Source organism: Dipteris shenzhenensis, chromosome 32 (assembly GCF_047967505.1).
Source record: "Dipteris shenzhenensis isolate YYH24624 ecotype China chromosome 32, Dip_SZ_1.0, whole genome shotgun sequence".
NCBI classification, from domain to species: domain Eukaryota; kingdom Viridiplantae; phylum Streptophyta; class Polypodiopsida; order Gleicheniales; family Dipteridaceae; genus Dipteris; species Dipteris shenzhenensis.
In genome coordinates, this window is record NC_141627.1 from 32,792,957 (window position 1) to 32,808,315 (window position 15,359).

Genomic DNA, 15,359 nt, shown 5'->3' on the forward strand with positions numbered 1-15,359 from the left:
TTTGTTGACATGGCAAGATAAGATAGGGTGCAACATGGCAAGACCTTGATCAAAAGCCCAAGGAGTGAAGATAAGATTAGTACCACTTGTCAAGTGTGTAGGGTTGTCACATGTCACATGCATGCCCAACCCTTGGTTGGATAAGAATAGGAGGAATATTCCTTGATGCTCTAGCATCTATGTAGGTGCTGACAAAATTTGTAAAATATTATGTTATTGTCTAAAACTGCATTGTCTATTTTGTTTGGTCGTTTCACGATATCATAGCTGATGGTTTCAATGAAGCTTCTTTGTTGGAGGGATCAGTGCTTGCTAGACACTTACTACATTGTAGGTAGCTATTGGATGTGCTATTGGATGCATTGTTGGCTTTGCATTATGGCTAGAGGTTGATGGCATTCCCCTTGGTCGCAGGAGGCTTGTGAGTGCTACTCTTGTATTGGAGCATTGGAAGCTTCGTCTATGCGTGGAGCTGCTTAAGCACGTGCAGGCATTGGTGCTTTATCTATCATGGCTGTGCATTGCACTATCAGTCATTGGGTGTTGTGGGAGGCGACTATGGGTGTTGTAGATCACTGTTTGTTGCTGAAGCTTTTGGCGCTGCTGCATCCATTGAAGATTTATTCACTTTGTCACTCTTGCATAAGCTATGATTTTGGACTTGTTGAAGCATGTAGCCAATTAGAGTCCATAGCTATGGCATTGTTTTATTTTCATGCTTTAGGTTAAGGTTGTGGATGTAGTTGGCTATAGATCCATGGCCTTTGCTTGCTTGTTGCTTGTGTATATAGCGTTGCACCCTGTTTGCCTCCTACCCACGTTTTAGGTTGCTTAGATGTTGTAGGCATGCATTGACACTACTGGAGGGCTATCGCTTGGTCAACCAAGCCTTGAGGGTCACTGTGTTGATGGAGTTTTGCTTGTTCCATGTTGTAGATAGGTCATTGTAGTTAGTTGCTAAGTTGACGTAGATAGCCTTAGGAGCTTCCTTGAACCTACCTTAGGCTACCTTTTCTAAGAGCTGAAGAAGCTTTGCATGCTACAGAAGGACGAAGGATAAATATGCAATCGGGCCTCTCCAGTCCCTCATAATTGAACTACAAACACAAATCTCTCTCTCCAAAAGAGATCTTTGATAGAAATGGATAGGAATTCTCACCAAAGAACTCTCAAGAATCACTCAAGAAAAGAAAATGGAAATCTCTCTGAAATAATCAAAAAATGACTCTCAATCACTCAATCTCTCATGCTCTCACAAGGATGTCAATGCCTTAGCAAAAGGTAGAACCATGCGCTTGATACCATAAACAAATATGGAGACAAGAGCTCGAAGAAGAGTGGAGATGAGGAGAGAGGGCACAACTAGAGAGCACACACAAATGACTAATTGTACACTAAATTTAATTGAAAATAATGAATATGCCTAGATCTGATAACACGTGATGTTGAGATGAATCCTCGATAAGGGCAACTCTCTTGGAAAATAAGAGGACGATAAATGCACTTGAGAAGTCAATTAAAAACTATGCTTCATACGAGAAGGAAAATGCCACCCTATGTCAACTTGTACATAAATGCAAAGGCATCCCTTGCAAGTAGAATAGGATGGGTAAGACATTATTTTTTACTTTGTACTATGTCTATTTTTTTGTTTAGGACCAAATCTCCTTAATTTATCCTCATCCAACCTACCACTGAAAGGGATGTTGATCATAGAATTAACAATTATGGACTTCATAGTATGAGCACTCCATTTAGAGGTTATTACACCAGTGTATCCTCTCATATGTGTTATCATTGTTGAGATATCGAGCTCCACTCGTGATATGCCAGGGTGACCGTTGTGCATTTATGTCACCGACTTGTTAGCTGCAGATGCGGTTGGTACACCGCCCATGAATAATAGTTGGATGACAACTATCCTTATGTACTCTAGTTCGTGGCTCAGTTAGTATGCCACCTTAGTTAGCTGAGTTTGGTTTGAGACCCACATATAGGGTTCTTCTATTTCTTTGTACTAGAGTTCTTTTGGCTTTCACAACTAAGAAGAGGAAAACTGTTTTCAGCCTCCACCTTTGTGTGTATTCCCCCATTGTGTATGTGAGAAAGCCGCAAGTGAGACTCCTTCCTTCTCTCCCACTATCTTCACATGGTATCAGAGCTTGGTTCGTGGTAAGGAGCTCAAGAAAGCAAACCAAGTTCGTAGTGTCTTGGTAAGAGGACCAGTGTTACATGGTAGTTTTTCTTCCTCCCTCTGCACTTCCTCCTGTGCATGCGATCCTAACTGAGTTTCACAAGCCTCAGTCTTGTTATCCAAGCTCAGCATGAGAGGGGGAGGTGCTTCTTGTTCCACCTCTTTTCTCACTTTAGCAAGATCCTCACCTTGTTGCTCTTTTATAGCTTTAGAACCTTCTAGCTCAAAAGGCGCATCATATTCCTTCTGAACAGGAGTGTCTTCTTTGGTTGCACGAACTGCACACTCACATGTGCCTTCCCTATTGTCTTCAACAACAAGCTCTAAGAGATCAGCTGGTACTTCTCTGGTAGCCGTTTCTTCATTGGCCATTGAAACTGTGGTTGGGGGGAAGATATCTGAATATTCACATGGTAGTTTGCCTTGCTCGCTTTGCACCTCTTGTGCAACCAATCCTACCCGAGTTTCACTATCCTCAGCCTTGTCATCCAAGCTCAATGTCAGAGGGTGAGTTGCTTCTTGTGCTTGCTCTTCCTTTTCTTTTCCAAGCTCTTGGCCTTGCTGCTCTTTTAAAGCTGTAGGACCTACTTGTTCAGAAGGTGCAGCGTATTCCTGCTGTACTGCAGTCTCTTCTTCATGTGTATGACCTTTATATTCATACATGGCTTCCATATTATCCTTAGCTACAAGCTCTGAGGGCTCAGGTGGTAGTTCTCTGGTAGCCTTTTCTTCATGAGCCGGCAAAACTGTGGGTGGGGGGGAGAGGATGTCTGGGTAATCACATGGTAGTTGGGGTCTTCCTCACTTTGGATTTCCTTTGCAAGCAATCCTACCTGAGTTTCACCAACCTTAGGCTTGTCACCCAAACTCAATGTGGGTGGGGGGGAGAGGATGTTTGAGTAATCACATGGTAGTTGATCTTCCTCACTTTGCATTTCCTGTACAAGTATACCTACCTGAGTTTCACCAGCCTGGGGCTTGTCACCTGAGCTCAATGTGAGAGCAGGAGTTGCTTCTTTTGCCTGCTCTTCTTTGGCTTTGCCAAGCTCATCACCTTGCTGCTCTTTTACAGTCATACGAGGCTCAAGCTGCGAAGCTGCATCATATTCCTCCTATATCACAATCTCTTCTTCAGCTGCATCGCTTTGCAGTTCCTATGCAAGCAATCTCACCTGCTTATCCTGCCAGCTGCCAGCTGGCCATGAAATTGCGAAGCACATATTTTGGTATGGATTGAACCACGTGACCTACAAGCTCCCTTGGTTGGGTGCTCTTATATGATAGTAGACATCTATTTTTATTGGATCCTTCAACATTGACATTTTCAAATCTCCTCCATTTTAGAGAAACATGGTTGTCTTCCCTCATTTCATTTGGACAAACATTGAATGTCTTCTTCTTCAGCTTCAAACTGCAATGCTTGCATGTGTCGCAAATGCATTCACTCCTGTGCCACTCACGGTCTCCCTTTGGACAAAACCACTGGCTCCCATAGAGACCTTAGGCTACAAAACCTGTCCTCCCTTGCAACACATGATGAGGATCTAGGTGGCCTACAGATTGCACATTCATTGGGAAGCATGGGCATCGATCCACATGGAGCAATGCTCCAACACGACCAGATCTCAAGTCATTCATAGCTTTCCATGCCAGGTCAAAGTCTATTCTCTAGGTTAGTTAAGGTGCTGCAAATCCTAGACTAATGAATGTAAAATTTTAATACAAACACAATAAAATCACCAAAAATTGGGATTTAGTGAGCTATCTATAGAGCAAAAAAATGGCAATATATGTGGGATAAAAGTCAATATTTTGCTATACCAGATGGTATGCCCAGCCAATGGAAAACACTGATGTGCCTAAAAGCATGCAAAAAAGGACACACATGTCAGCCATGCATGTGTCTAAATATTGTACACTATGTAGTAACACTGCATGATAATATTAGAATACATTTTATTATCACATGATATAGATCGTTAGCATGCTATGTGTTTTGTGCATACTACGTTGTGTATATATTCACTACATGGTGATATGTTGGTCAACTAGTTCATGACCTGTTGACATCAACAAGTTTTTTTAAAAATAAAATTTAGGGATTTTTACTGCTCAATCTTTGCATTAGGCCAAACGGTGGTTGTGATCAAGCATGCGTGATAAACTCAAATTCATGGATGTGCTCACTAACTGGTAGTAACTAGTAGTGCCAGCACGACATGGTTTAATATCAAGCATGCAGGATAAAATCAAATTCATGGATGTGCTCACTAATTGGTAGTAACTAGTAGTGCCATCATGACATGGTTTAATATCAACGACTTCGATCCCCCCCAAATTTCATAAAATGCAAACAAAAATTAACCAGCATAATAGTAGTTGTAGCAACCAACATAGTCGCTACAACCATTGGTCTCTTTTGCTTCTGTAGCTATTTCTCCCCTCCTCAATAAGTAGCTCCCTCTATCTTGCTTGGAAGCCTCCCCAACAAGTTGTAGCCTCATGGATTCATCAAACAATCTTCCTCTACAAAACGACACACCCAGCATGGTGGATAAAACTAGGAAACAAATATTGGCTCTCCATAATCACCATGAAGTTCACAAAAAATGGCTAAACCCATTTATGCATTGGCCCCTTGTTATAAGCATTGGCCACTAGTTATGAAAGTATACAACCTCAAGTGACTAACCATTGGCCCCTAGTTTTGAAAGAATAACTAGGGGCCATTTATGCATTGGCCCCTAGTTATGAAAGCATACAACCTCAAGTACCTGACCACTATTATACACAATCAAGATTCATAACTAGCAACATGATAAGAAATTTACTATTTTGGCTAGGTTGGGGTTTTCCTTTCATGTTCCACAATTGGGACTTTAGAACTCAGTGCACACATCGAACATTCAATGTATCACACTAGCATAGATCCCCAACTAGAACCAGCATGGTGGTTGTTATTTCAACCACTAGGCTTGGTAAAGAATATCCCTCCCCCCCACCCCCTCTCTCTCTCTCATTAGCAATATTGGTGTGTGTAGCAAACCTTGTTGGGGGAGCATCACCCTCCTAAGGTTCAAGTGTCACATGGTATTGTGCCACTTGGCACTATTTCATGCAAGGTCCGACGTGGTGGAATGAAGGTAGCAAAGATCATCTCTTCGTCCCTCAATTTTGGAGTTCATGCCTGAGGGATCTTGGAAGAGTTGCAAACCTTTTGTGAAGGCAACCACAATTTTTGATTGGCTAGCCCTAGCTAGTGGAAGCTTAAAGGCAAGGAGGAATCTCAAAAGTGAGTCAGCATGAACATCTATATAAGGGTGGGTAATGAGGTCATGGTTTTTGTTGTGTGTGCATCATTCTCACTTTGTTTCCTTAGTTCAAAGAACCCTGTTTGGTCAGCATAATTTGAATATGTGTCAGCCAATTAGTATATCTTGTGTTTCTCAATTGTATGCTAAGCCCCTCAGTTGACCTTTGTGGTCTACAGTTCATATCTAGGTCTCTTATTTGTACACTGCAATAAGCCTTGTCAAGCTGAGTAGTTAGAACATCAAACTCTGTTTCCCATAGAGTTTTTGTCTTCTTTTCATAATATAGATCAATCTTGTTATCATGTGTGAGAAATTTCCTTGTAACTTAAATCTAATACCAAGAATTGGTATCAGAGCCAAGATGGGAGATCGGGATCTACTTTCAACTCACCTCAATAAAATGCAGTCTATCATAAAGCAGTTGCAGGATCTCTCAGCTTGAATTGATGAGGATGACGATGCTAAAGAAATACTACTTACAAGTTACTAGCCTCCCCTCGAGGTACACTGAATTAGTGACTATTCTTTGTTTAAAATTAGATGCATTAACTTTTTAAGAGGCGGTTTCAATCCTGTTGAGTGAAGAAAGACGAGCAGAGATGCATACAATTGGCAATAGTGAGCAAGCTTTTGCAGCTAAGGAGAAAAAGAAAGATGGTAAGAAGCCAATGGTCACTTGCAAATATCGTGGAAAAGAAGGTCATGAAGAGAACAATTGTTACAAGAAATCATATGATGATAAGTAGGGGAGAAGTTCTAAGGCTTGCCTACTCAAAGACAATGGTATGGATGAGGTAGCCAGATTGGTACATGAAGAATACATTCATGTGACCAACTTGGAAGAAGATAGCTATTTAGATGATGATTATGCCTTTTAGCTTGAAGCATTATAATTCACTTTTGGCTTATAGTTTTGGCTTAATAGTAGTATTTTCCTCCCCCCCTCAGTTTATGGGGGGCTATTATCAATACTGGTGTGTGTAGTAAACCTTGTGCGGGGAGCATCACCCTCCTAAGGTTCAAGTATCACGTGGTATTGTGTCACTTGACACTATTTCATGCAAGGTTCGACATAGTGGTATGAGGATAGTGAAGATCATCTCTTCCTCCCTTAGTTTTGGAGTTCATGAGAGTTTCCCTTGGGATCTTGAAAGAGTTGCAACCTTTTGTTGACGCAATCACAGTTTCTAATAGGCAAGGTGGTATCTCAAAGCCAAGGTGGTATCTCAGAAGTGAGTCAGCATGAATATCTATATAAGGGCAAGTAATGAGGTTGTGGCTGTTGCTGCTATGTCTGCATCCCCTCACTTTGTTTCCTCAATTTGAAGCGGCCTATGTGGTCATCATAATCCGACTATGTGTCAGGCAATTAGTCCATCTTGTGTTGCTCAATTGTGTGTTGAGCTCCTCTGTCAACCTTTGAGGTCTATAGTTTATGCGTAGATCTCTTATTTGTACATTGCAATAAGCCTGGTTGGGCTGAACAGTTTGAATGTCAAACTCTATTGTCCTAGAGAGTTTTGTCTCCTTTTCATAATATAGATCAATCTCGTTATCACATGTGAGAAATTTCCTTGCAACTTAAATATAATCTCTCTCTCTCTCTGTCTCTCTCTCCCCCCCCCCCCAAAATTTTATAAGATGTGGCTGAAATATAACCCACATAATGATTTCAAAGAAAACAAAATAGCCAAATTTTAGCATTGCAAGTCTCGATACCACCTGTTCTGTGTCAATCATGTGTATGATGTGCTGCTCATACTGTTTGCATCCCCTCTTTAGCCTACATACATAATTCTTATGTAGAGAAACTCTTGTGTTACTATGCCATAAAAATTTCACTTCCTCTTTGCAACTTAGTTGATCTTATTTATGCACCCCTTTCACATTTTGGAGGCCATCCCTCAAGTTATAGAATATGATCTCTTAGAAAAACAAGTCCCAGGGTGTTAGAAAACAAGAGCTTGAAGAATCTTCAGGTGTAAATTAAAGCTTTTAAAGCAAAGAGCTTGTTAGTCTCCCAAAGGAGCTGATGTTGCTGCCTTAAAACCATAGCACGTGTTCTTTGTTTTGATGGAACTTCTTAAATGGGTGCAAATGCTACCTCAAAGGCTAGTTTCTCAACAACGAGGAATCTTTCTTGGTGTTGTCTCTCCCTATGCATTCTTTGCAAATTTTTCTTATGTTGCCATTTGGATATCGTATCATCAGTTTCCATAGCCTTCAACCTCCTCCTCATCCTTAACCAGGTATATCAACTTTTTTATAGCTATAATTTCACCAAATATCAAAGCTTTATGATTATCATGCACTAGCTCCATGAATCTAGAGTACATTTCTACATAGAGTTTGCCTTTCCAGCCAAATGAGAAAAATTTATTGATCTTTCCCCCAAATGTTTGCATACAATTGCAGCACAATATTTGAGACCCCCTAAACCATATCAAATGTTCTCATTGGTTTCCTCCTTTGGTTTATGGAAAGCTCAAGTAGTGCACTTTCAAATAAACAATTTCTTGAATATATGTGTAGAACAATTTTATGAAAAAATGCATAAGTCAATCAAGAAAGTTAGCCGTAAGCAATATATATCTTGAACTTCACTAAAAATGGCTACACCCAATCATTCATTTGACCATAAAGATAGACCAGAGGGTAGCATGGCAAAAGGATGGCTGGTGCAAGATTCAATGTTTTACACTATAGAGTTTTATGCAAATAAATCTAGAAATGCCAAGACTTTAGGATGATACCAATGATCCATGAGTTGTAAAAGAGATCAGACAAGGAAAAGGAAAGAAAAAGAGAATGAGTTTCTCCTTGCAACTCAAAGTGAACACATTTTTTCTTTAGAATTTTGGAGAATTTGAGAAATGGATCACACACAACAAGAAGAAAGAGCTAAAGAGAGAAGGATAGAAAAGCATGGTGAAGGAGAAATAGAGGGAGGCCCTGTCCCCTAGATTTATCAGTAATTCATCGTAAATGCCCCATCGATTGGTTAGAATTTACTCTCAAGGATGCTAGTCAAAGAGGGGAGATTATGTCAAATAGGGAATCCAAGAATTTACACAGGGTTGTGATCTATAGGTATATAATCAAAACTCCTTTATTTATAGTCATTCATAACCTTTATGTATATGCTAAAGAATAGTCCCTTACCACTGCAATACCATTCAATTTGGTTCAATGCAATGTGGGCATATGGTAGTCACCATTAAGTAGAGAAAATCAATGTAAAGTGAGGGTAAAGTGTAACACATTTGATTGAGGAGTCAGAGATAACTTCTCATAAGACAATAGAGCCAGTACAAGGGATACAAATCTATGCAGAGAGAGGAATGCCATCAGGCAGGAGCTTCAAGGTGGCTTTGATACCACATGTTGGGCAGAGCATGGAAGCATGATGAAGTAAAGAATGAGAGATCACAAGATAGACAATGAGGCACGATAATAATTGTTTATTCATGAGTAGAAGACCAATATATAGGCACCAAGATACATCCAATGAACATCATAGATGATGTCATAGTAGAAGCCACCAAGATCTTATAATCATGCCACCATCTCCATGAATCTCTAAATCACACATCACACTCCTAGATTCACTCAATCACACCTATTGATTGACACATCATCAGCCACACCTAACCTAGGCACACCTACACACACACACACACACACACACACACACACACACACACACACGTGTTCACACACTCACAACCACATACCTTGTAATCCTTGGTATTGACCCCAGTACATCAATTTGTCCCATCAAGACAACTCGATAGCGAGGATCCAAGAGGCAGGAGGCAAGAACCAAGGAAGCAAAAGCATAGGCGGTCGAGTGAAAACAGTCCAAAAAGTCTAGCATGTGTTAAATTCCCCATAAACTAGTAGCGAGAATGGTCATTGCATGTAAGTTGACGTGTAGTGGTCTCTTGTCAGAGGTGAGTGGATTTAGTTGAATAGTACAAGAACAAATGTTGTAGTTACGTTGGCGTGTAGTGGTAGTAGTGATATACGATGGCGACAAAATAGAAAATCTATGTGTGACACGTGTCTGACAAGAAGGCGTCCACTCTTTTTCCCTAGTGTTAATATCTTGGTGTATTTGTGGGAAAAGAGTGAGGGTCTGCTAGCACCTTATGCCATGAAAGATGTCCAGATCATAGGAAATTCTAGAAATTGTTTCCCATGTTCCTAAATTTCCCACCATATCATCACTCCTTAAGTGTCCTTTCTACTTGGGGAAGTCATTCTCTATGTTTTTGTTGCTTCTAGAAGCATTCACTTAAAGTGTCTTCCCCATCAAGAAGTAATTCTCTCTCAGTTCCAGTGTCTTCCCCATCGCAAAGCAATTATCTATTAGTTAAATCATTTTCCCATCGTCTTCTTTCTGCTGCTGTCTAGAAGTGTTTTGTTGGGGTTCTTTGGTTCAAGTGTCTTCCCTGGTATGACATTCGAAATCACTACAACATGATATCTCTTTCGGGAACGTCCCATTTTTTGAAGTCGCCAAGCACGATAGAGCCTCTTTGATCCAAAAAGAGCCCCCATATTGCGTTGTAGTGACTTCAATAAATTTTGATCATTGCCAACGATACTCTTTTTAACATCTTGCAAATGGATCATTTTGATCTCGATATAGAGATCTATGATGATGCAAATGTTGAAGAAACACAGAGAGAAAAATTATTTTATTTTCTATAAAATGTTCACCAGCATCATCGTCATTTAGTGATCTCTTGTATGTTTTACAACAATCTCTCCATTAGTGATTTGCTAGTAGTGTCTTCATGGGCCTGTATGTTGAAGAGATAGAGGTGCAATTTAAAGAGTACACTTCAAGGGATGCAGTAATGATTGAGGGTGCTCAGTATGTTCACATCAATGATATCTAGGCTATAAGAGATTAGGAACATAAGATAAATAGAGACATAAGTAGGGTGCCACTAAATAAAAAGAGAATGGACATGGCATGTCCCGTTCATAATAAAAAATGCCGTCTAGTTGAATACATGAATGGCTTTGTCTGCTATTTGCATATGGTTCTTGGAGAAGATGGAGTTCATGAGGACATTTAAGAAGTAGAGGAAAGCAGATAGTATACTACAAGGGCAGGAGCCAAGAGAGGAGGACAGATAGGATACTACTAGGGAAGAGGATCACGAAGCCCATGATATTATTGAGGAGATCAATTTAGATCTAGAGAGGGAGTTAAGCCAGAGGCTTGATACTGAAGTGGTTAGGAGAGAAATTACCAAATTGGTTATAGGTCTCTAGCAATTATCTAATTTAGAGTCTCCTCCTGAATTCATTCCTACTCCAATCCTCCCCACATGTGAGAGCAACCATGTTTTGATTACAAATATTTAGATGGTGTTTTAAACAGTAGAGGATTATTGCCTCACAATCATTACACAAAATCTTGAGGAAGATGAAGAGTTCGTGGAGCAAATATAGACAAATATTTACTATTGGACTCAAACGTGAAGGATTCTAAATTCCTCTCTACTGCAGACACATTAGCCGAGTCAGCTCATTATGAATAGACCATTCCCAACAAAAGTGAATTCCAAGAAATACAAGAGAGACTAAACATTACAAGCATGGGAAAGGAACCGGTTACCCCTACTGTCCAACATAGCAATACCGGTTACGACAACCGTCCAATAGAGCAACACATCAATTGGCTTATGTATGGATCATTTACTTGTTGATGACAAGAATCATAAGTTTCTTATTCATAATGATGTATATTTAGCATTCTATATTTTCTAAATATTGTCTTGCAACTCATCGTGTTTCTAATGGATAAATTGTCTTGCAGCAGCTCATGTTTGAGGATGACTTTTTGGGGCATGCTTCAAGCAAACGAAAGGGAGGGCGGAGAAAAGACGCATCCCTAGGAAACAATTTAAATTTCCATAGGTTGTAATATTCCACAGGAAGTACTCAAAGGACAATTCGAAATTCCCCTTGTTTGCAATAAAAACACTATCTAGGTAGCAAAAGTTTAGTAAAGAGATTACATCCAAAGACAATTTATGACAACTTAACAATTGTTGAGAGCCTCATCGTGCAAAAATTGAACAAAAGAAATTACATCTACATTTAAAGATAGTTTATAAAAACTAACAACTCAGCAAATGTTGAGAGCCTCATGGAGCAACAAATGAACCAAAAAGAATACAATTATAATCATGACTCGGCAATTGCTAAGAGCCTTAGAGCCTAAAATTTTACATCTGGCGAGGATAACCACTCAACCATTGCTGAGCGGTTATGTGTCTCGTTGAGAAAAATTTCAAAAGAGGATATTTATACAACTTAGTATTGCCAATTGATTATATACCATGATACATTATCTTATTCATAAAGGCCAACCTAGCTTGCTGTGTCTGAATTTTTGCGGAGTCAATGGAGGAGATGATGGAGAGGCCAATGGAGAGTCTGAAGTCCATGTATAAATGCAAGTTTCAAATTCTAGCCTCCCCAATAACACAAGAAAACTCTGCCCTAAAAATCATTGGCCGTTTATTCTCTAGGAAATCCATAGAGCACAATCATAAAGAGGCCAGCTACATGCACATTGCATGCCATCCAAGATGGCAACTTAGAGATCTAGGGTCCAATTGATGGAGATTACAAAGACATTTCACAAGAGTAGGCATTTCACAAGAGCAGGCATTTCAATTCTTGGCAAGTGCAACACAATGACCTTGTATGATAAATCAAGTTCAAGATCGGGATCATGTTGTATTGAGGGGGGATAGTGTTGTTGGTTGCATTTCCTGTAGTTCTTGCCATGGTGAAAGAGCAGGTTAGCAGTGGGGCAGATGAGCAAGGGGGTAGATGAGCAGATGAGAGCTAGAGAAGGGAGCATGGAGAAAAGTGGCAGAGCAGGGGAAGATGAGAACTGGAGGAGGGAACATGGAGCAAAGTAGTAGAGTAGGGCCGGATGAGAGCATAGCATTTTTCGTGTTTGAGGCCACAATTAAATAGAAATAGTGGCACTCTAATATTAATGGACCACCTTAAATTAATCAAAATTTGAGCTACTGTGTTGACTAGCGGCTCAATGGTGCCATCCAAATAATCATGAGCCATCTTAGGAAGCCACCTTAAATTAATCACCACTCAAATTGGCCACACAAAAAAATTGATGTGCATGCGATTATATAGAGTGCAATTTTTTGTGTTGTCAATTTTTTAGTCACCAATTCAAGCCTTACACCATGGTGGCTCTTGCTTGAGCCAAACCACTGCGATGGCCTTCACTCTATTCAAGCCTCCACTTTTCCATTTCATTCACCATTTTTTACTCCTTTCTTCATCATTTTAGACTCCTTTCATTGTTTTGTCTTCACTGTTTCATCTAGTTACTTCTTTGCCATTTTTGACTCTCTTCACTGCCGTTACGTCTTGACCTTTCTCTGTTGCACTCTTCTAACAACTTCTATCCCCTCTCACAATGGATCCCCTTGTGCACACCGAGATCCAAAACATGTCATCTTGCTCCTCCATCTCTGCATAGTCTGAGAGAATATCATACAATTCGTCCTCCCCCTCTACACAAATGGAGAGCTTCTCACACAATATTTCCTCCCCCACTCTTGAAATTGTGATATGCAATATCTCTTCACATAATCATTCCTATCCTAATCTCAGAAATTGTGACATACAAGAGCTCCTCACATATTCTTTAAAAGCCTAATTTGGATTCTATCTCCAATTTCCCCAAGTTAATAGATGAAGTGAACGTGAAGGATGGATACATTGTCTATCAAAGTCACAATATTAACATCAGTGAAAGAATGATTGAAAAATCACAATATTACATTGTCTATCAAAGTCACAATATTAACATCAGTGAAAGAATGATTGAAAAATCACAATATTACATTGTTTATCAGAGTCACAATATTAACATTAGTGAAAGAATGATTGAAAAGATGCTAGGAATTCTTGGAGGTGATTTTCAAGCACAATTCTTGGAGAAGTCATGGAAGAGAAATGATATTTTACATTTATACCCAAACGCTCAGATTGGAGATGGTGGAGTCAAGGTTTTGAGCTTGCCAACTGATGTTCAGGATATGTTGAAACAGATAAGGCAATGCTTTTTTGGTACGAGAGGAATCATTAAGTTCAAGCAAATTCAAGTAGTATTAGAGCAATTGAGCAGATATATGGTCTCTTTCTCAAAGGCAATCTCCAAGAGTGTGATGACTTACTTGAATAATTGCAAGGATGGCAAATCCAAATTGTCATCTCAAGCAATCAGAGTTGCTATGAAACTTCCCTCAAATATGTTTTTGAGCAATACAATAGGAAGATGAATTTTCTACAATGAAATCCACCAATGCAGCAGAGATAGTGCTACATGAGATTAGAAGTAATTAAACAACTAAACAACAATCACATTAACAAACTGAATTATATATTGTTGTTTCAACCATCGGGCTAATTTTTGACCATCACAATCCAAACATGACCCAAACCATCCGATAAATTAAACTAAACTAATTTTAACTACTATTTAAATAGACTAATTTAAATACTAGAAAACACAACAATTTCAACCACACCGGACTGGTCATCAATTATTTCAAAATATATATCTATTTATTTTATGGTCAACCACATTACTTCAAGACAATCACATGACTCTTGTTTGACTTGGAACTAGATCAATAATATATTGTATGATGTTCCAACCATTAGGCTAGTTTAGTTTGTATGAATTATATATCGTTGTTCCAACCACCGTGCTGATTTTTGACCATCACAATCCAAACATGACCCAAACCATCTGATAAACTAAACTAAACTAATTTAACTACTATTAAAATAGACTAATTTAATTACTAGAAAACACAACAATTTCAACCACACCGAAGTGATCATCAATTATTTCAAAATATATTTCTCTTTATTTATGGCCAACCACATTAGTTCAGGACAATCAATAACTCTTATTTGAATTGAACTAAATCAGTGATATATTGTATGATGTTCAACCACTGGGCTAGTTTAGGACAATCACATAAGTCCAAGCCAGCTCAATTTGGAACTTGATTGGTATATGACCCAAACAAACCCAAAAATGAAACTTAAATAATTTAACTACAAGGAAACATAGCAATTTCAACCAACAACCGAGTTGGTCATCAATTGTTTTTGTTTGTGAAATATATTTTTGTTTCAACCACACTAGTTTAGGACAATCATATAACTGCTATTTTATCTGAGCCAGCTCGTTGATGTATTGCATGCAGTTCCAACCACTAGGCTAGTTTAGGACAATCATATTAAGTTCAAGCTAGCCCAATTTAGAAATTAACTAGTATATGACCCAAACCAATCTAAAAGTTAAACTTAACTAATATTTAACTACTAGAAAACATAGCAATTACAACCACCGGACTAGTTAATAATCAGATAATAACAATAATTGTTGTTTCTTTCTATTGCAAGATATATTGATGTTCAACCATGCTGGTTTAAGACAATCACATAACTGACCTAAACCAGCATGGTGATATATTGCATGATGTTCCAAGCACCGAGCTGATTTAGGACAATGACATTAGGTCCAAGCCAGCCCAATTTAAAAAGTAAACAATTAAACAATTTAAAAACTCAATCATAGACAACCACTGAGCCGGGATAGTGAATGGCATGTCCACAAAGATCGCAGGAGTCCGCTTTTCCCTTCAATTCACAATCTTGGATCTCCCCAAAAAATCCTATCAAATCTTACTGGGACGTCCTTGGTTACAGGAAGCATCAGTCCTCCATGACTTGGGAACTGATAGACTAACAATCCAGAATCGAGACAC